This window comes from Acinonyx jubatus, chromosome A1, assembly GCF_027475565.1.
Source record: "Acinonyx jubatus isolate Ajub_Pintada_27869175 chromosome A1, VMU_Ajub_asm_v1.0, whole genome shotgun sequence".
Taxonomy (NCBI): domain Eukaryota; kingdom Metazoa; phylum Chordata; class Mammalia; order Carnivora; family Felidae; genus Acinonyx; species Acinonyx jubatus.
In genome coordinates, this window is record NC_069380.1 from 166,510,044 (window position 1) to 166,531,802 (window position 21,759).

General features: G+C 39.2%; 1 protein-coding gene across 3 annotated transcripts in view; it reads left to right on the forward strand.

The window, feature by feature from the left end:
• The first annotated feature begins 1,333 nt into the window (after positions 1 to 1,333).
• Positions 1,334 to 21,759, forward strand: part of FER (FER tyrosine kinase) — a 433,226-nt gene continuing 412,800 nt past the window's right edge. The window contains exon 1 of one of the 3 annotated variants that reach the window (XM_027036479.2): positions 1,334 to 1,473. The gene's annotated coding sequence lies outside the window, so the exon portion shown is untranslated. Of the gene's footprint in view, positions 1,474 to 1,499; positions 5,471 to 21,759 lie in introns of those variants that run through there. The other 2 variants (XM_027036470.2, XM_053225532.1) reach the window with 2 other exon arrangements.

Here is a 21,759-nt window from a genome sequence, read left to right on the forward strand (position 1 = left end):
ACATCTTTAAGAGGAAGAATTATGCCTCTTATTTAAATTTTTTATTTGTCTTTACAGCATGTGTTGCTTTCTTTGAACCAGCAGACAAGAAAAGTCCAATGTTAAGATTTGTTTCGCTATGTGTAGGGCTGTTCACTATAATTAAATAACCCTGTTGAAAAAATATTCACCATTCTTTTTTGCCTCCCACGTAATTCAAAAGTTTTAGAGGGGGAAGGTGGAGATGGGGTTGACGTTAATATGCTCCAGGCAAAGAATGTGGTTCAACCAATGTACAGGATACAATGCCTTAAAAAGTCGGCTACAGGAACACACCCTCGAATAGTGACTAATAACACCTATCATACTGTTACAGATCACCTAGTGATCTTTGTTTAGCTGACATTAGTCATTTTCCACTAAATTCTTTTGGTGAAGAACGCTTCTGAAACAACCGTTGCTGGAAGAGCAAACCAATTTGGGTCTCTGAACATTCCAGACTCTGGAAGAGATAAGGTCTTATTATTATAGGGGACCACTGCAGGTCCTACTGTACACTTAACAGTATCCATCACAATTCCAGCACTGAGTGCCTCTTTTTTTTTTTTTTTTTTAAGACAGTCTCAGGCACTGGGAATTAATGAGAAAGATTTCAGTTCCCGCTTTAGCTGAAATCCATTCCCAAAGTATCAATATTACAACTGATGCAACTAAAATGTACAGGAAAAGGTGACTGATTCTGAGAGCGAGAGGTGCACATTGAGGGGTACGAGATCCGCGGCCCCAAAGCAGCTTCTGTTCCAGGAGATTTCAACTCCCGGGATCGCCCAGCACCCCGCGGGCACACTTAACATTTTAATCACGCCTCCGCCCCCACCCTCCGAATTCCTTTCCGGCTAACGACCCGCCGGGTAGTCCCTTCCAGGCGGCCTCAGCTTATCACCCCCGGCCCGGCCACTTCCCGGTCGCGGCCAGGCGAGCCTCCCAAAGTTTCCTGTGACGCCGCCGTCCGCCTCCGGCCCCATCCCGCCCTCACTCCCACCCCCGCAGCCCTCGACTCCGGGTAGAGAGGAGCGGATCACAGGAACGAGGAGGGGAACGCGAACAAGAGGACCTCGGGACCCCACCCGAGCCGGGGACCAGGCCCAGAGGGCAGCAGCAAAGCTCCACGCTTCCCTTTGCCGCGCCCGCAGCCCCAGGCCCGCGCGCGCCCACCCGGCCTGGACCCTGAAACCCACCCCTCGGGGTCCAGGGCCAATCGGCCGCGCCCCGCCTCCTGGGAGGTGGGGGAGGAGGGGGTTGGGGGCCGGGCGGCAGCGCCCGCCTTCGGCTCGTGCCCATTGGCTGGGGCCTCGAGGGTGCCCGAAGACCGGAGTGCAGTTTGATTGGCCGCAGAGGCTCGTGACAGCGGCGCCCATTGGCTGTGGTGGTCCCCGTGACGCGGGGTGGCGACTGGCTCCCGGGTCTGAGGGGCTCCTGCTTGTCAGGTTCTAGGTAGGTGAGTTTCGCGCCGCCGGCGGCTGGCGCTGTTGCCCGGGGCAACGCCGAGGGACGGGGGACTAGGAGGAGAGGACTGCGGAGATAGGGGGCAACACCCCCTGCCCGCAGGGGGGCGCCTGGGACTCAGCCCTGGCCGGCGGCCGCTGCGCCGAAGGCTCTTCCTCCGCCCTCGGCCACCCCCACTCCCGCCCCAGCTTGCAGGGTCTCCCGCCCGTCCTCCACCCGCAACGGAGCATTCCTGGTTGGGGCTCGGGCCGCGCTGCACCCCCCGGGTCGGCGAGGCCGGCCCCTCCCACCAACCCGGGACTGGAGGCTGAGGGGGCGGGTGCCGGCGCGAAAGGGCTGAGGCGGGCTCAGCGGCCCCGCCCCATCGCCGGGGTCGGTGGGCTGCGGGGTGTGGGGCGGTGTTTGCGGGGCTGTGGGCACCACCCATCATGCCCGCACCCCCTTCTCTCCGAGCGCTCCTTTCCTGGCGCGGCCCTCCGGCTGGGGCGACCACCCCCAACCCCTAGGTGTTCCCTCAGTCCCATCCTACCTCTGGGGCCCTGCAGTCCCCCTTGACCCGCGGAGCCCGTCCGCAGCCCGTCTTCTGTGCCTCAACTTCCCCACCTCCCGCTTTTATCTCCCACCTTCGATCACTGCTCCTGTCTTGGCCAGAGGTGACCCCCTAGACATAGTCAAGAGTTAAATTGTTAAGTGTGAAGCTAATGCAGCCGGGGCAATTTCTGCTCTGTACTCTCTTTGCCATTTAGGGTTGAGGAGGTGTTTGGAGGCACCTCTCGGTCAGCCTCAGAGTCTTTAGTATCAACTTTCTGAAACGCTAACTGGGTTGGTGTTGGTAGAGCCGGGCCGGTACGTCGTGCACAAATTGATTTAATTGTGAAGTTGTCGTTTTTTACTTTGTACATTTGTGATCTTGATCTTTAGTGCTGTGCAATCCCAAGTCCAGTAATTTATTAAGGCTGGTAGCCTTTCATTTTCGTTTGCCTTATGGTTAAGAAAAAAAAGTCTTAATCTTTTTAATTTGTAAAAAGCTGCATATATTCATAATGGTCTTACTGTTACTTTGGAATAAACCGCTCTAAAGGTGCAGTAGTACCATTTTCCTTTCTCCAGGCATTTTAAGATAAAACAGTTTCTCCAGTAGAGTAGTCACCGTGTATAAAACTGTTGAGGAAAAATTAATAAGAAAAAAACCCCAAAACTATTTTAGTGATTAAAGACTAGAAGACACTTTTTAACTTATGGAATGGGAATAGGATTTTAAAAAAAACTTGCAAAATGTAATTACTTCGCGAGTTTAGTGTAGTCTTGGTATACCTTTATGGTCTTGAGAAAGAAATATTCACGAAGAACCACACGTTTGTCAGAATGCAAAGGAAAGCTGAATGTAATCTTTTGGGATCCAGGAATCATTTTTGCTACTACTCTTGAACCAAGGGAACTATATATACTTCAAAGGTGTTGTGAATGTATTCAGAGTATATGAACGTACTTGGAAACCTTTTCCCTCTTTTCTTCCCAGATAGACCTTTGGTCAAGATCTGTTTCCCTTCTGCACTGATGGTCAGCAGCATTTAATATATACCATATAAAATTATTTAGGGTCCAGTTAATGCAGCTTCTGCACTACTTGAAAGGTTGATGTCAGTAGTTTGGAAGTAAGAATTCACACTTTTGGTAGAGAAATCACTTTCATTTCATCTTCAAATTTTACAGGCTTATAACTGGTCTGTGAACATTTCAAGCTTATTTTCTCCTTTATTTTACTACGAAAAATTTCAAACAATGAAGTAATTAGCTGACCACCTACGCAGCAATAACTTTTCCAAGGTAGCTGTTAACATGGTATATACTAAGAAAAAGAACTGAAATGATCAAGTTGGAAAACCAGCAAAAATATATATCATACCAAAATATTGTAAGGAACTCAGTTTCTTTTTGCAGATGGAAATAGTGTTTATAAAAACAATAGTAAGTTAATTTACATGACATTTACAAAGCAATCTTGTGAGTGACTAGGAAGTCATCATGTTTGTAAATCAAGGCCCAGCTGAGTAAGCTCCATTTTGGTAATAAAAAAAGAAATCAAATGAACTTGTACAAATACAAGTTTGTTTTAAAATTGGACTCCTGTATTAATAGTTTAGTACTTGATTTTTAAATGACCATCTTCTTTTGAAGACAGGTCCAAAGGACCATCACTTATTCAGTGTTTTAGTAACATACTTAATAAATTGGATCAATCTTATGTATGTTGTTTTGGAATAAGTATATTTTTGCAATGGAAAAAGAAAGCCTACAAATGGGAACTTTTTAAAGAACTGTTTCATGGAAAATGAAGTAATTGTCTAGAAACATTTAAGTTAGTATTTTGATAGGATTCAAAAGTGTCTTGGGTGGTGTTTCATGGTGTTGCTACCAGAATATTTGAAAACAGACCTTCAGTTTATAATAAAATAATAATAAATGGGTATAAGTTCACATATGTGTATGTTACATTTGGAATTTTTCCATATTTAGGAAATCCCTGCATTCTTCTTTGAGTATTTGAATCCTGCTTTTCAGTTTTAGTATACCCTAAATGTGTTTTTCTTACTTAACCTCATTTATATAACTAATTTCTTAAATATTGAGATTAAGAGCTGTGTCGCAGAATTTATAGATCTCAGATTGCCTTGTTATTATTTCTCCATATTTCATTTGGCATGCTTATGTATGGTTAATTTACCACACACTGAGAGATTAAAGAGAACAGGCAGGTCATAGTTTTGGAACTTGAAAAAAATAAGATGTTTACCTATGTTAAAAAAAATTTTTTTTTTAAACATTTATTCATTTTTGAGAGTGAGAGAGACAGAGCATGAGCAGGGGAGGGGCAGAGAGAGAGGGAGACACAGAATTGGAAGCAGGCTCCAGGCTCCGAGCTATCTGCACAGAATCCGACGTGCGGCTCGAACTCACGGAGTGCTAGATTATGACCTGAGCCGAAGTTGGACACTCAACCAACTGAGCCACCCAGGAGCCCCAAGATGTTTACATATGTTTTCATTGAAGTTCCAGTTTTTTTTCTCTGCCTCCTTCCCTCTTCTCTTCTTTCGTTCCTATTTTTATTTTTATTATAAAAGTTAAATGCTTTAAAATCAATTAAAAAGACTATAGAAAAGAAAAGTCACCAATAATTCCATGGTGGTTGATACTTTGGAAAATAAATGAAACTTTTGTTTCTTCTATAAAGCCCTACCAATCATTGCAGTTCGATGGTCTCTATTGCAGTACATCTGTACCTGTACCTAATCTTACAGTTCTTGAACTTCAGACTTGGTTACCCTAAATTAGAAGAGTCCTCCAAGGTCTGGAAGAAAAATGGAAAAGAATAAATAGAGGACAGATTAGAGCAACAACAACAACAACAACAACAACAAAAACAAGAGAAGCAATTTCTCACTTTTTCTTATAAGTATAAATGTAATCTTAGTTACTCATGTGAAACTTCAGTATGGCTGACAAAATATGGGACCTCCCAAGTTTTTTCTTTGGAATTCAAAATATCTAGGTAAGAAGTTTACTTAGTGAGTTTCTACAAAAAGTTTCCAATTTCTCCATTTTGGAGGATATTACATATTTAACTCTGAAATATCATGGATGACATTATTTCTTAACTATTCATATATACTTATCAAGCTATGAAGTATATAGATTTAGTTTATATATCATCACTTACTAAAAACTTGATATTGTCTCCTCCTTTTGAAGGTTCTAATTAAAATGCTAAAATTTTTAATGTAGGTTTTTTTTTGCCATGGTGTAGTGAAAGAAGATTCATTTCTTTTGGAGGCAGATAGTCTGGATTTCAGTCACAAATCAGAATTTTCTTCTGTGGAATCTTGGGGCAAGTTATGTAATCTCTTTAAATCCTAGTTTCCTCATCTGTAGAATGAGGCTAAGATTGTCTCACAAGGTTGTTATGAAGAAGAATAAGACAATCTAGGTAAAATTCCTGAATTTAGGAAGTCCTCAACTTTCATATTCAGTTCATTACATGGTAGCTTTAATTTTATCTCTCCTAGTATTACTGTGTTTATTCTACCATCCTAAAAGTCCCCAAATTTAGACCTTGGATATTCAGTAATGTAAATTAAGTTTATATAAATTGAACGACATTTATATTTGTACAAACGAAATAATTATCAATATCTCATATTAGCTGTTCTTTGTTCTTCAAATTACTGTGTTTCAGTAGGGTTAGTTGGAAATTCACTTTAAATGCTTTTTACCTCAAAATATGTCTAGTTTGTCTGAATTCCTGAATTATTTTTCTTTCACCTTGGATTATCATCTGTTGGTAGATGGTTTTTCCAAATTCCTTTCATTTTAACCACAAATATTTGCTTAAAAGTGGTACAGAAAAGCTAAGTGTTACTTTCTTTTAAAAAAAATTTTTTTTCAACGTTTATTTATTTTTGGGACAGAGAGAGACAGAGCATGAACGGGGGAGGGGCAGAGAGAGAGGGAGACACAGTTTCGGAAACAGGCTCCAGGCTCCGAGCCATCAGCCCAGAGCCCGACGTGGAGCTCAAACTCATGGACCGCGAGATCGTGACCTGGCTGAAGTCGGACGCTTAACCGACTGCGCCACCCAGGCACCCCAGTGTTACTTTCTTAAATCTCTAACTAGTGTTCTTCCCTTCCTTAAACCGCATTTACTTAATATGTTTAAAACTTAAACTTTATTCTCCTGGTGCCTGGGTGGATCAGTCGGTTAAGTGTCCAACTTTGGCTTAGGTCATGACCTCACAGGTGGTGGGTTTGAGCCCCTCTTTGGGCTTTGTGCTCACAGCTTGGAGCCTGGAGCCTGCTTTGGATTCTGTGTCTCCCTCTCTGTTCCCTTTCCCTGCTCACGCTCTGTGTCTCTCTGTCTCCCTAAAATAAACGTTTAAAAAATAAAATGGAAAAAAACCCCTTATTTTCAGATGTAATATTACATAAAACTCTTACATGAATGTTTTCCTTCTACTACTGATGTATATGATTATTTTTTAGGGGAGCATTTTATAAATATCTACATTTAAAAATGTGTACTCTGTAAGTGTAGGATTCTAATTCCTAAAAGTACACACTTAACACTTAAATGTGAAGGGTGTCATGAAGCAAGCAGTGAGCTGAATAGAGTTAGGAGTTGGACCACATAGTTTTTATGTGTTACCCAGAAATAAAACAAAATTTTGTAATCTGAGTCAGTGATTCTCATTTTTTCCCCATCCTAGTATAAGATATTTACATGTGTGACATATTCTAATGTGCAGTTTCTTAGTCTGCTCTCTTTAATTCCATCTCACCCTCTGTGACTCAAGAAAGCATATTGGGGGTGTCTGGGTTGAGTGTCCCACTCTTAATCTCGGCTCAGATCATGATCTCATGAACCATGAGATTGAGCCCCACATTGGGCTCTGTGCTGACAGTTTGGAACCTGCTTGGGATTCCCTCTCTCTCTCTCTCTCTCTCTGCCTTGCCCCCTCGCTTGGTCTTGTTCTCTCTCTCTCTCAAAATAAATAAACTTAAAAGAAAAAAGAAAGCATATCAGAATGCAAGTAATTGAAAGTGACATAATTGTGGGGATAAACTTGAATCTACTCTGATTTACCAAGGAAAGGGAGTCATTTAAAAATGTCTATAACTGCTATTAGTAAAAAATCCTGAGACACACCTTATAGTACTACAACTGAGACCCAAGTTACTTCCACATTTTCCGGAACTGAGTGCCTCTTCATTTGTCAGTCTTGTCACGCTACAGAAGAAAAGATTACTGTATTAATTTTATGTAACTGAAAATGAAGAATCTTACATTTAAAAGAATAACTGATAATGAACATTTAAAAATATGTGAACAATGGGGCACATGGGTGGCTCAGTTGGTTGAGTGTTTGACTTTGGCTCAGGTCATGATCTCATGGTTTGTGGGTTTGAGCCCTGCTTCAGGCTCTGTGCTGACAGCTCAGAGCCTGGAGCCTGTTTCAGACTCTTTCTCCCTCTCTCTGTGCCCTGACCCTGCTTGTGCTCTTTCTGTCTCTAAAATAAATAAACATTACAAAAGAATTAAAAATATGTGAGCATCAACACCATGGTCTTTATTGTAAATAAAATAATACTAATTATTATAGAAAAATTGAAATTAGTTTTCCAGTCTAAATTATTTCACTTGCTGAAAAAGTATTTCTGTAGTGGGACAAATGGTTTTAGGAGAATGGGAACCCTTCAATGCTAGAATATTTATATTCTAGATGTTTAGTATATAAAAATGCTCTTTACATTGGCTCAGTCGGAAAAGTATCTTTAAAATTACATTGCTGTGAATGAGATTGCTTTTAAATAGCTCATCTTGTATGGATGTGGTATATATAACATACAGTTAGAAGTGAAGACTTAGAAAACCTATGTTCATTAGACCCTTGACATTAGCAAGTGTTATTTCTCCAAAGCCTTGTGGATCTAGGATATAACTACCCACATAAAATATATTTCAACTTAATTGAAAGTTTTAAGTGATCCCTTCAGACCCTTAACAATTCCACTGTTCAACAGTTTTTTGTTTCTAAAATGAAGTCTGGATGATGTTGCTATCATTAGTGTATTTTACAGCAAAGATTCTTATTCTTGGTTTTTATGACCTGGGGTTTGCAGAACAAAAGAGTATTTCTGATTTGATCACAAAGTCTGCCGCATTGTCACAAGGATGAAAAGTTAGTTCTTGGTCACTGCGATGCCTAATTCTTGCTGCTCTTTCTTGAATATGTTTTGTCCTTGGAGTTGAACACTTCTGTAGTTTGTGTCCTTTCTGCTCTCTGAATGTCCAGCTCTGGAGGATTTCCCAAGCTTCCCTTGTTAGTTGGTTGGGGCTTTTCTGTTACATTCATATTCTACAAAGGAAAATACATTTGAATCTTTTACTGATATTCAATTTGGGTAATAACTGGGTCAGTAGCTGCCCTAGAAGCCATACCACCTCTTACTTCATGAAAATGTTTATACAGTGTCCTCATTTCCTCTTGAATTATATTTCCTTCAACATCACAAACTCTGTATATACTTTCTTATACAGATTAACCGTCATTTCAATTTTCATTGAGGTTTTAAAAATTTGCTTTGCTTAGAGGAAAGGAAACATTTTTAGGCATCACTTTTTTTTTGTATAGAATCTGTGATTTATGGTAGATTTTCTAATGATGCAGATTCAGTCACTCATATTTCAAATTCATTCAGAATTTATGAATTTATGTATTCTGGTTAAGTACTATTACTTTGTCAGGCCTCTTAGCTTTCTATGTAATGCATAGAATAAATTGGCAATAGTAAAGTAATTAAAGGGATCTAAACAATGTAGTTGTCTCAGATAATTATTAGTGACAACTTGTTAGATCACTATTCCAATTATTTATAAACAGTTATGTTGGACAAAGTATAGAATCTTTATCTAGATTTATATATATTAGAACATTGTTACAAAGCAGGAATGATTTGTTTCTCTTACTGTTATGTAACATATTATTATGTAACACAATATGACATATTGTGTTATAATTATTTATTCATGTGTATTACTTTTTTCTTCCCCTCCTGAACATTTTTTTAAAAAAATTATATCCTAATTAGTTAACATATAGTGTAATAATGATTTCAGGAATAGAATTTAGTGATTCATCACTTACTTATAATACCCAGTGCTCATCCCAACAAGTGCCCTCAGTGCCCATCATACATTTAGCCCATCCCCCATCCAACACCTGCCAGCAACTCTCAGTTTGTTCTCTGTATTTAAGAGTTTCATGGTTTATCTTATTTTTGCTTTCCTTCCCTATGTTCATCTGTTTTGTTTCTTAAATGACACTTATGAGTGACATTATATATTTGTCTTTTTCTGACTGACTTATTTTGCTTAGCATAATACACTGTAGTTCCATCCATGTTCTGTTGCACATAGCAAGATTTCATTCTTTTTAATTTGCCTAGAGATACTCCATTGTATACATATATCACATCTTTATCCATTCATCAGTTGATGGACATTTGGACCCCTTCCATAATTTGGCTATTGTGGATAGCACTGGTATAAACATTGGGGTACCTGTGCCCCTTTGAAATAGCATTTTTGTATCCTTTGGATAAATACCTAGTAGTATAATTGCTGGTCATAGGGTAGTTCTATTTTTAATTTTTTGAGGAACCTTCATACTGGTTTCCAGAGTGGCTGCAGCAGTTTGCATTCCCACTAATGGTGCAAAGCATTTCCCATCCTCGCCAACATCTGTTGTTGCCTGAGTTACTTTTAGCCATTCTGACAGGTATGAGCTGGTATCACATTGTGGTTTTGATTTGTATTTCCTTGATGATGAGTGATGTTGAGCATCTTTTCATGTGTCTGTTAGTCATCTGGATGTCTTCTTTAGAAAAGTGTCTATTCATGTCTTTTGCCCATGTCTTCACTGGATTATTTATTTTTTTGGATGTTGAGTTTGATAAGTTCTTTATAGATTTTGGATACGAACTCTTACATGATATGTCATTTGCAAATATCTTCTCCTATTCCTTGAGTTGCCTTTTAGTTTTGCTGATTGTTTCCTTTGCTTTTTATCTTGATGAGATCCCAGTAGTTTTTGCATTTGTTTCCCTTGCCTCATGAGACATGTTGAGTAAGAAGTTGCTGCGGCCAAGGTCAAAGAGGTTGTTGACTATTTTCTCCTCTAGGATTTTGATGGCTTCTGTCTTACGTTTAGCTCTTTCATCCATTTTAAGTTTACTTTTGTGTAGGGTGTAAGCAAGTGGTCCAGTTTCATTCTTCTGCATGTTGCTGCCCAGTTCTCCCAGCACCATTTGCTGAAGAGACTATATTTTTTCCTTTGGATACTATTTCCTGCTTTGCCAAAGATTAGTTAATCATAACATTTGTGGGTCAGTTTCTGGGTTCTCTGTTCTGTTCCATTGGTCTGTTCCACTGTGTCTGTTTTTGTGCCAGTACCATACTGTCTTGATATTACAGCTTTGTAATACAGGTTAAAGTCTGGAATTGTGATGCCTGCAGCTTTGGTTTTCTTTTTCAACATTACTTTGGCTATTCAGGATCTTTTATGGTTCCATACAAATTTTAGGATTGTTTGTTCTAGCTCTATGAAGAATGCTGGTGGTGTTTGTTCTAGCTCTATGAAGAATACTGGTGGTATTTGGATAGGGATTACATTGAATGTGTAAATTGCTTTGGGTGTATGGACATTTTAACAATATTCTTCCATTCCATGAGCATAGAGTGCTTTTCCATTTCTCTGTGTCTTCTTCAGTTTCTTACATAGCTTTCTATAGCTTTCAGTGTATAGATTTTTCATCTCTTTGGTTAGGTTTATTCCTAAATATTTTATGGTTTTTGGTGCAGTTGTATATGGGATTGATTTCTTGATTTCCCTTTCTTCTGTTTCATTGTTGGTGTACAGAAATGCAACCAATTTTTGTACATTGATATATATCCTGCGACTTTGCTGAATTCATGAATCAGTTCTAGCAATTTTTTGGTGGAGTCTTGAGTTTTCTACATACAATATCATATCATCTGTGAAGAGTGAAAGTTTGACTTCCTCCTTGCCGATATGGATGCCTTTTACTTGTTTTTATTGTCTAATTGCTGAAGCTAGTACTTACAACACAATGTTGAATAGCAGTGGTGAGAGTGGACATCCCTGTCATGTTTTTGACCTTAGGGGGAAAGCTCTCAATTTTTCCCATTGAGGATGATATTAGCTGTGTGTTTTCATATATGACCTTTATGATCTTGAGATCTGTTCTTCTATCCCTATTTTCTTGAGGGCTTTTATCAAAAAAGGATGCTGTATTTTGTCAAATGCTTTTTCTGCATCTTTTGAGAAGATCATGTGTTCTTATCCTTTGTTTTATTAATGTGATGTATCACATTGATTGATTTATGTATATTGAATCAGCCCTGCATCCCAAGAATAAATCCCACTTGATCATGGTGAATAATTCTTTTAATGTAATGTTGGATCTGGTTTGCTAGTATATTGTTGAGAATTTTTACATTTATGTTCATCAGGGAAATTGGTCTGTAGTTCTCCTTTTTAATGGGGTCTTTGTCTGGTTTTGGAATCAAGGTAATGCTGGCCATGTAGAACGAGTTTGGAAGTTTTCCTTTTTTTCTATTTTTGGAACAGATTCAAAAGAATAGGTATACTTTTCTGTAAAAGTTTGGTAGAATTCCCCTGGAAAACCATCCGGCCTTGGACTCTTAATTTTTGGGAGATTTTTGATTACTGATTCAATTTCTTTACTGTTTATGGGTCTGTTCAAATTTTCTATTTGTTCCTGTTTGAGTTTGGTAATTCATATGTTTCTAGGAATTTGTTCATTATGCCCAATTGGTTGGCATATAATTGCTCATAATATTATCTTATTATTGTTTGTATTTCTGCTATGTTGGTTGTGATCTCTCCTCTTTCATTCATGAATTTATTTTTTCAGGTCCTTTCCTTTTTCTTTTTGATCAGTCTGGCTTGGGGGTTATCAAATTTATTAATTCTTTCAAAGAACCAGCTTCTGGTTTCATTTATCTGTTCTACTGTGTTTATATTTTTATTTTTTTATTTTTCTTATTTTGATAATTATTAATTTCTGGTCTAATCTTATTATTTCCCTTCTTCTACTGGTTTTGGGTTTATTTACTGTTCTTTTTCCAGCTCTTTAAAGTGTAAGGTTAGGTTGTGTATTTGAGAGCTTTTTTCCTTCTTTTTGTTTTTTTTGTCTTTTATTTTTACAAATTTTTATTATTTTTTTAAATATGAAATTTATTGTCTAATTGGTTTTCATACAACACCCAGTGCTCATCCCAACAGGTGCCCTCCTCAATACCCATCACCCACCCTCCCCTCCCTCCCACCCCCCATCAACCCTCAGTTTTTTCTCAGTTTTTAAGAGTCTCTTATGTTTTGGCTCCCTCCCTCTCTTTTTTTTTTTCCTTCTCCTCCCCCATGGTCTTTTGTTAAGTTTCTCAGGATCTACACAAGAGTGAAAACATATGTTATCTGTCTTTCTCTGTATGACTTATTTCACTTAGCATAACACTATCTGGTTCCATCCACATTGCTACAAAACGCCGTATTTCATTCTTTCTCATTGCCACATAGTATTCCATTGTGTATATAAACCACAGTTTCTTTATCCATTCATCAGTTGATGGAATTTAGGCTCTTCCCATAATTTGGCTATTGTTGAAAGTGCTGCTATAAATATTGGGCTACAAGTGCCCCTATGCATCAGCACTCCTGTATCCCTTCGGTAAGTTCCTAGCAGTGCTATTGCTGGGTCATAAGGTAGATCTATTTTTAATTTTTTGAGGAACCTCCACACTGTTTTCCAGAGCAGCTGCACCAGTTTGCATTCCCACCAACAGTGCAAGAGGGTTCCCGTTTCTCCACATCCTCACCAGCATCTATAGTCTCCTGATTTGTTCATTTTAGCCACTCTGACTGGTGTGAGGTGGTATCTGAGTGTGGTTTTGATTTGTATTTCCCTGATGAGGAGCGAGGTTGAGCATCTTTCATGTGCTTGTTGGCCATCTGGATGTCTTCTTTAGAGAAGTGTCTTTTCATGTTTTCTGCCCATTACTTCACTGGTTTATTTGTTTTTCGGGTGTGGAGTTTGGAGAGCTCTTTATAGATTTTGGATATGAACTCTTATATGATATGTCATTTGCAAATATCTTTTCCCATTCCATTGGTTGCCTTTTAGTTTTGTTGATTGTTTCCTTTGCAGTGCAGAAGCTTTTTATCTTCATAAGGTCCCAATAGTTCATTTTTGCTTGTAATTCCCTTGCCTTTGGGGATGTGTCAAGTAAGAAATTGCTGCAGCTGAGGTCAGAGAGGTTTTTTCTGCTTTCTCTAGGGTTTTGATGGTTTCCTGTCTCACATTCAGGTCCTTTATCCATTTTGAGTTTATTTTTGTGAATGGTGTGAGAAAGTGGTCTAGTTTCATTCTTCTGCATTTTGCTGTCCAGTTCTCCCAGCACCATTTGTTAAAGAGATTGTCTTTTTTCCATTGGATGTTCTTTCCTGCTTTGTCAAAGATGAGTTGGCCATACGTTTGTGGGTCTAGTTCTGGGGTTTCTATTCTATTCCATTGGTCTATGTGTCTGTTTTTGTGCCAATACCATGCTGTCTTGATGATGACAGCTTTGTAGTAGAGGCTAAAGTCTGGGATTGTGATGCCTCCTGCTTTAGTCCTCTTCTTCAAAATTACTTTGGCTATTCATGGCTCCATACACGAATATACTTTGGTCTTTTGTGGTTCCATACAAATTTTAGGATTGCTTGTTCTAGCTTTGAGAAGAATGCTGGTGCAATTTTGATTGGGATTGCATTGAATGTGTAGATAGCTTTGGGTAGTATTGACATTTTAACAATATTTATTCTTCTAGTCCATGAGCATGGAATGTTTTTCCATTTCTTTGTATCTTCTTCATTTTCCTTCATAAGCTTTCTATAGTTTTCAGCATACAGATCTTTTACATCTTTGGTTAGGTTTATTCCTGGGTATTTTATGCTTCTTGGTGCAGTTGTGAATGGGATCAGTTTCTTTGTCTTTCTGTTGCTTCCTTTTTAGTGTATAAGAATGAAACTGATTTCTGTACATTGATTTTGTATCCTGCGACTTTGCTGAATTCATGTATCAGTTCTAGCAGACTTTTGGTGGAGTCTGTCAGGTTTTCCATGTATAATATCATGTCACCTGCAAAAAGTGAAAGCTTAACTTCATCTTTGCCAGTTTTGATGCCTTTGATTTCCTTTTGTTGTCTGATTGCTGGTGCTAGAACTTCCAACACTATGTTAAACAACAGCGGTGAGAGTGGACATCCCTGTCGTGTTCCTGATCTCAGGGGGAAAGCTCTCAGTTTTCCCCATTGAGGATGATATTAGCTGTGGGCTTTTCATAAATGGCTTTTATGATGCTTAAGTATGTTCCTTTTATCTGGACTTCCTCGAGGGTTTTTATTAAGAAAGAATGCTGAATTTTGTCAAATGCTTTTTCTGCATGGATTGACAGGATCATATAGTTCTTATCTTTTCTTTTATTAATGCGATGTAGCACATTGATTGATTTGCAAATGTGGAACCAGCCCTGCAGCCCAGGAATGAATCCCACTTGATCATGGTGAATAATTCTTTTTACATGCTGTTGAATTCGATTTGCTAGTATGTTGTTGAGAATTTTTGCATCCATGTTCATCAGGGATATTGGCCTGTAGTTCTCTTTTTTTGCTGGGTCTCTCTGGTTTAGGAATCAAAGTAATGCTGGCTTCATAGAATGAGTCTGGAAGTTTTCCTTCCCTTCCAATTTTTTGGAACAGCGTGAGAAGGATAGGTATTATCTCTGCTTTAAATGTCTGGTAGAATTCCCCTGGGAAGCCATCTGGTCCTGGACTATTATTTGTTGGGAGATTTTTGATAACTGATTCAATTTCTTCGCTGGTTATGCATCTGTTCAAGTTTTCTATTTCTTCCTGTTTGAGTTTTGGAAGAGTGTGGGTGTTTAGGAATTTGTCCATTTCTTCCATGTTGTCCAGTTTGTTGGCATATAATTTTTCATAGTATTCCCTGATAACTGCTTGTATTTCTGAGGGATTGGTTATAATAATTCCATTTTCATTCATGATTTTATCTATTTGGGTCATCTCCCTTTTCTTTTTGAGAAGCCTGGCTAGAGGTTTGTCAATTTTGTTTATTTTTTCAAAAAACCAACTCTTGGTTTCATTGATCTGCTCTTCAGTTTTTTTTAGATTCTATATTGTTTATTTCTGCTCTGATCTTTATTATTTCTCTTCTTCTGCTGGGTTTGCGGTGTCTTTGCTGTTCTGCTTCTATTTCCTTTAGGTGTGCTGTTAGGTTTTGTATTTGGGATTTTTCTTGTTTCTTGAGATAGGCCTGGATTGCAATGTATTTTCCTCTCAGGACTGCCTTTGCTGCATCCCAAAGTGTTTGGATTGTCGTGTTTTCATTTTCATTTGTTTTCATGTATTTTTAAATTTCTTCTCTAATTGCCTGGTTGACCCATTCATTCTTTAGTAGGGTATTATTTAACCTCCATGCTTTTGGTGGCTTTCCAGACTTTTTCTTGTGGTTGATTTCAAGTTTCATAGAATTTGTGGTCTGAAGGTGTGCATGGTATGATCTCAATTCTTTTATACTTATGAAAGGCTGTTTTGTGACCCAGTATATGATCTATCTTGGAGAATGTTCCATGTGCACTTGAGAAGAAAGTATGTTCTGTTGCATTGGGATGCAGAGTTCTAAATATATCTGTCAAGTCCATCTGATCCAATGTATCATTCAGGGCCCTTCTTTATTGATCCTGTGGCTAGATGATCTATCCATTGTTGTAAGTGGGGTATTAAATAAATCCCCTGCAATTACCACATTCTTATCAATAAGGTTACTTAAGTTTGTGATTGTTTTATATATTTGGGGGGTCCTGTATTCGGCGCGTAGACATTTATAATTGTTAGCTCTTCCTGATGGATAGACCCTGTAATTATTATATAATGCCCTTCTTCATCTCATGTTACAGCCTTTCATTTAAAATCTAGTTTGTCTGATATAAGTATGGCTACTCCAGCTTTCTTTTGGCTTCCAGTAGCATGATAAATAGTTCTCCATCCCCTCACTCTCAATCTAAAGGTGTCCTCAGGTCTAAAATGAGTCTCTTGTAGACAGCCAATAGATGGGTCTTGTTTTTTTATCCATTCTGATACCCTCTGTCTTTTGGTTGGAGCATTTAGTCCATTTACATTCATTGTTATTATAGAAAGATATGGGTTTAGAGTCATTGTGATATCTGTAGGTTTCATGCTTGTAGTGATGTCTCTGGTATTTTGTGGTCCTTGCAACGTTTCAAACTCACAGAATCCCCCTTAGGATCTCTTGTAGGGCTGGTTTAGTGGTAATGAATTCCTTCAGTTTTTGTTTGTTTGGGAAAACCTTTCTCTCTCCTATTCTGAATGACAGGCTTGTTGGATAAAGGATTCTCAGCTGCATATTTTTTCTGTTCTTCACATTGAAGATTTCCTGCCAATGCTTTCTGGCCTGCCAAGTTTCAGTAGATAGGTCTGCTGCTATCCTTATGTGTCTACCTTTGTAAGTTAGAGCCTGTTTATCCCTAACTGCTTTCAGAATTTTCTCTTTATCCTTGTGTTTTGCCAGTTTCCCTATGATATATCATGCAGAAGATCGATTCAAGTTACGTCTCAAGGGAGTTCTCTGTGCCTCTTGCATTTCAATGCCTTTTTCCTTCCCCAGATCAGGGAAATTCTCAGCTATGATTTGTTCAAGTACACCTTCAGCCCCTTTCTTGCTCTCTTCTTCTTCTGGAATTCCTATCATATGGATATTATTCTGTTTGATTGCATCACTTAGTTCTCTAATTCTCCCCTCATACTCCTGGTTTTTTTTTAATCTCTTTTTTTCTCATATTCCTCTTTTTCTATAATTTTATCTCTAATTCACCTATTCTCTCCTCTGCCTCTTCAATCCAAGCTGTGTCACCTCCATTTTATTTTGCACCTCATTTATATAGCTTTTTTTATTTCCTCATGACTATTTCTTAGTCCCTTGTTCTCTGTAGCAATAGATTCTCTGCTGTCCTCTATACTTTTTTCAAGCCCAGCGATTAATTTTATGACTATTATTCTAAATCTTGTTCCGTTATATTGCTTAAATTGTTTTTGATCAATTTGTTAGCTGTCGCTACTTCCTGGAGTTTCTTTTGAGGAGAATTCTTCTGTTTTGTCATTTTGGATAGTCCCTATGGTGGTGCCCAATTGCAGGGCACTTCCCCTGTGCTGTCTGGAGTAACTTGTGTTGATGGGCGGGGCTGCAGTCGGACCTGATATCTGTCCCCAGCCCACTGCTGGGGCCATAGTCAGACTGGTGTATACCTCATCTTCCACTCTCCCAGGGGCAGGATTTACTGTAGAGTGGTGTGGCCCCTTTTTGGGCTACTTGCACACCACCAGGCTTGTGGTGCTTCTGTAATGGGACCTGGTGTATTAGCTGGGGTGGATCCGCAAGGTTCACAGGGGCAGGAGGGGCAGACTCAGCTCACTTTGCCTTTGGTGGTCCACCCTGGGAGGGGCCCTGAGGCACCGGGAGGGAGGCAGACCCATCATATGGATGGATCCACAGAAGCACAGTGTTGGGTGTTTGCGCAGTGCAAGCAAGGTCGTTGACAGGAACTAGTTCCCTTTGGGATTTCGGCTGGGGGATAGGAGAGGGAGATGGTGCTTTCCAGCACCTTCGTCTTCCTGCTTAGCTGAGTTCTGTCTTCCCGGGCTCAACAACTCTCTCTCCCAGCGTCCTCTCGCCCTTGCCGCTCTCTGAGAGCAGAGCTGTTGACTTTTAACATTCCAGATGTTAAGTCCCGCTGACTGTCAAAATTCACAGAGTCTGGCCCCTCTGCTTTTGCAAGTCAGACTCGGGGGCTCTGCCTTGCCAGACGGGCTGCCCCTCTACTGCCCCGGCTCCCCCTGCCAGTCCGTGTCGTGAGCACTGCCTCTTCACCCTTCGTACCCTCTTCCATGGGCCTCTTGTCTACGCTTGGCTCCAGAGAGTCCATTCTGCTAGTCTTCTGGTGGTTTTCTGGGTTATTTAGGCAGGTGTGGGTGGAATCTAAGTGATCAGCAGGATGAGGTGAGCCCAGCACCCTCCTATGCTGTCATCTTCTCCTTTTTTCCTTCTTTAGGATGGCCCTGATTGCTATATACTTCCCTTTTTTGCCCACCTTTGCTGCTTCCTAGAGGTTTAGACTGTCGTGTTTTCATTATCATTAGCTTCCATGCACTTTTTAATTTCCTCTTTAATTTCTTGGTTAACCCTGTTCCTTCTTTAATAGGATGTTTTTTAATCTCCAAGTATTTATGGTTTTTCTAAAAATTTTCTTGCAGTTGATTTCAAGTTTCATAGTGTTGTGATCTGAAAATATGAAAGATATGATCTTGATCTTTTTGTACTTGCTTAGGGCAATTTGTTACGCAGTATGTGATTTATTGTGGAGAATGTTCCATGTGTACTTGAGAAGAATATTTGTTCTGCTGCTTTAGGAAAAATGTTCTGAATATATCTGTTAAATCCATCCAGTCCAGTGTGGTATTCAAAGCCATTGTTTCCTTGCAGGGTGTTGAAGGCCTAGAATTATTGTACTATTATCATTGACCTTCTTTATGTCTGTGATTAATTGATTTATGTGTTTGAGAACTGCCATGTTGGGACATAAATATGGCTACTCCAGCTTTCTTCTCATGACCATTAGCATGATAGATGGTTCTCCATCCCCTTACTTGCAATCTGCAGGTGTCTTTAGGTCTAAAATGAGTCTCTTGCAAGCAGCATATAGATGGGTCTTGTTTTTTTTTTCTTTATCCATTTTGATACCCTGTGTCTTTTGTTTGGAGATTTAGTCCATTTACATTTAGAGTGAATACTGAAAGATACGAATTTAGTGCCATCGTGCTGTCTGTAGAGTTGGTGTTTCTGGTGATGTTCTCTGGTCCTTTCTAGTCTTTGTTGCTTTTGGGGTTTTTTTTGTTTTGTCTTTTCTCCACTTGAGGAGTCCCCCTTAAAATTTCTTGCAGGGCTAGTTTGGTGGTCACAAATTCCTTTAGTTTTTGTTTGTCTGGGAAACTCTTTATCTCTCCTTGTATTTAGAATGTACTGTCCCAAAGTGCTGCAGTCTCCCCCTTTCTCTTTCTCTCTCTGTCCCCTCTCTCTGCAAAAATGACTGTTTACCCTCCCTGGCTTTTCTCTTCCCTGGTTCACCTTTTTATCTTTGCCCTCTCTTTGTAAAAATGGCTGTCTACCCTCCACAGCTTTTGTGTTCCCCAGTTCACCTCTCCACACCATGTACCTGCTGAGTTCTGTGTCAAGTTATGCAGATTGTTTTGTTAATCCTGAGATCGGTTTCCTAGATATTCAAGATGGTTTGGTCCTGATCTAGCTGCGTTTCAGGGACGAGACAAGCTCTGGTTCTCCTGGGCTGTTCCACCATCCTAACCCCTCTTTCTCCTCTTGAACATTTTAACCTCCAAGGTGGAAACAATATCTGTCAGAAAAAGTTTTTGAGTAAATTACATGGATTCAGATACTGATATAGGGGAGGGACATTAACGTTTGTTTGGTGGCTGCTGTGAGTACATACACTTTTTATGTACTTGTTTTGATTTTCTTGACAACTCTAAATTGGATAGCTTGTATATTCTTTTTGTGGTCTGGAACCAATGTTGGGTCACATCCTTTATCCTAGGAGAACCAGCTATAAAAGTGTTTACTGGGGTTTGAACTTAGTTCTTTCATATGCTAAACCTGAAGTGAATGCAAATGTTAAATGTCTAAATATAGTAAACCATTAGCAATCCTGGTTTTAACTATAACAGTTTCAACTATCTGGGAGTGATTCTAAAGGTCCATGTTGAAATATTTGCGGCTTTGCTGTTATGAATTCTTATTGGAAGTGAGATCCCAAGATATCTGTGACTCTAGCTACCTGCCCAATGTTCACATCTTGTCTTGCTTTATTTTCTGTTGGAGGTTGTCCTATTGTAAAAAAAAAAAAAAATTCTGAAAGAGAAATTCAGCTGCTAGAAATGAAGAAAAAGAAAAGAAGTCTAAGAAAGTAGTGGATATTAGCCAGAAAGTAGTTATTTTTGAATATGTATAAAAATGGAATGTTGAATCCAGTGAGTCTTTTACCTGGTTGTGAGTCAATCCACTACACCTTCTAGGGAAACGAAAGTTGCCTTGTGCAACTGAGTGTTCCGGCTCTGTCAAAAATTCTCATAGTTTTAGGGGTACCTGGGTAGCTCAGTTGGTTGAGTGTCTTACTTTAGATTTTCGGCTCAGGTCATGATTTCACTTTCCTGGAGTGAGCCCCATATTGGGCTCTGCACTGACAGCAAGGAGTCTGCTTGCAATTCTCTGTCTCCCTCTTTCACTCTCTCTGCCCCTTCTGTGCCTGCATGCATTCTCTCTCTCAAAATAAACATTTAAAAAAAATTTCATTTTTTTTAGACAGATTTCTTGAAAATATCAGGGATCTTAAGTTCATAAATTCTTTTCCACTTCCCTTCTCTCTCACCCTTAATAATATTTGAAAGAGATTTTACTGTTTATAAATAGCTGTTACTTTTTGGAAGTTGATGTGGTTCTTACAAATATCTTCAAATATTAACATAAACAGCAGTATTGTCACATATAAGATAGGTGTCCTTTTCTGAGTTTCACAATTAATTATTATACAATAGTAGCTAGACCTTGGTGATGGCCTCTTTCTAAAGTTCTGATTTCCTATTTGTGTTTTGGAGCCTAGTTTACCCTAAGACTGGAGCTGGCATTCTAGCATCGAAGTGGCTTGGCTTAGAGACACTTGCTATTATATATAGTAATATAGTTGTTGGAGGAGGATGAAGGTGGTGAAGAAATAGACATGTCCTCAAGTTGGCCTACATTATAAAAATAATTCTGAAATGTTTCATGTAACACAAGAGGTGGGTTGTGCAGGAATGGGACAGAGAGCAGGGGGCCATGTGACTCTTCCTTTTTTGGTCATGTAACAAATGTTAATAGAATACTCACTCCATGGGTATTCATGGCTACATGATAATTATAAAGCAGGGAGAAGTTTCAGACTGTTTTCCTGAAAGACAGTATGATGTAGTGGAAAGAGCTTGCATATTAGAAGCAGATCTGCTTGGGGTTGAATCTATACTACTAGTAATTTGTTGTATGAATTTAGGCAAATAATTTAATTCTTACAGATTTATAGCTTATAGCTTTTTTCACGTGAAAACTCAATATCAGTTTCATCTGATAACTGATAAAATATTAAATTTTTGAATTGCTTTCAGTTGCATGAGTTCAATACCCTACTCTTATTAGCTTAGCCACTGGCTCAAAAAGTAGAACACTAGTGTACTTTCTTTAGATGTAGATGGATTCAAAGACTCAAACAATGGCCTGAGGACATACTCAGTGGCTTTCTGTTGTATTGGATATACTTTCAGGTAGACTTTCTTTATGTGGAGCCCTCTGATAGATCCAGGCTTACATTCTTTTACTTTAGAAAGACCAACATAAAAAGCATTTCTCTTACTCATAGTTTTTATATAAGTCCTGGGATTACATCTCATTGTATGAATTGCGTGATGTTTTCATCCTTGATCCTGTGGTCAGAGGGATAGTAGAG